Source organism: Anoplopoma fimbria, unplaced genomic scaffold (assembly GCF_027596085.1).
Source record: "Anoplopoma fimbria isolate UVic2021 breed Golden Eagle Sablefish unplaced genomic scaffold, Afim_UVic_2022 Un_contig_7154_pilon_pilon, whole genome shotgun sequence".
Lineage (NCBI taxonomy): Eukaryota > Metazoa > Chordata > Actinopteri > Perciformes > Anoplopomatidae > Anoplopoma > Anoplopoma fimbria.
In genome coordinates this window covers 1-626 of record NW_026551112.1, presented here as the reverse complement: position 1 = coordinate 626, position 626 = coordinate 1, and the positions used below count along the sequence as shown (strand labels likewise).

At 40.9% G+C, this 626-nt stretch overlaps 1 non-coding gene across 1 annotated transcript; it reads right to left on the bottom strand.

The window, feature by feature from the left end:
* Positions 1 to 288: 288 nt before the first annotated feature.
* Positions 289 to 360, bottom strand: trnag-ucc (transfer RNA glycine (anticodon UCC)). Its single transcript has one exon. It is a non-coding gene; the product is annotated as a tRNA-Gly (tRNA).
* Between the last annotated feature and the right edge of the window lie 266 nt (positions 361 to 626).

Genomic DNA, 626 nt, shown 5'->3' with positions numbered 1-626 from the left:
GTTTTACCAAGACACAACTTTGAACGTCCAGAACACATTTTGTCTGGTCAAGCACTACAACATTCCAATATCAAACCGCTTTGTTTTTCAAGACATTGAATCTAAAATGTACAAAAATGTTACGCAAGGCATCACTTTGTTCGTCCACAATATATTTTTTCTACCCTCGCACTGTGACATTCCAATATCAAAGCGCTTTGTTATTCAAGACATTACGCCTAAATGGTTCCAAAGGGGAGGCCCCACTTCTCTGCCATCAATTAACACATGACAACAGGTGACTAAGAATGCATTGGCTGGGAATCAAACCCAGGTCAACTGCTTGGAAGGCAGCTATGCTAGCCACTATACCACCAACGCACAATAAGGGCATTCCATAATGACAAGAAAATCAGGTGAAGGGAAAATTGAGTTAGTAAATGTCATTGAGTATTAACACGTTCGACATTGATTACAGCAAACTTGATCACTTGGGTTTCATGGTGTAAGGTCAGCACTCTGGGCTCTGAATCCAGTGATCCGAGTTCAAGTCTCAGTGAAACTTTGTCAATAAGGAGGTGCTTGGTGCAAAATTCTACAGAGCAGAATGAATATAACTGTCCTGTTGTTCCCATGCTACAGTAGAA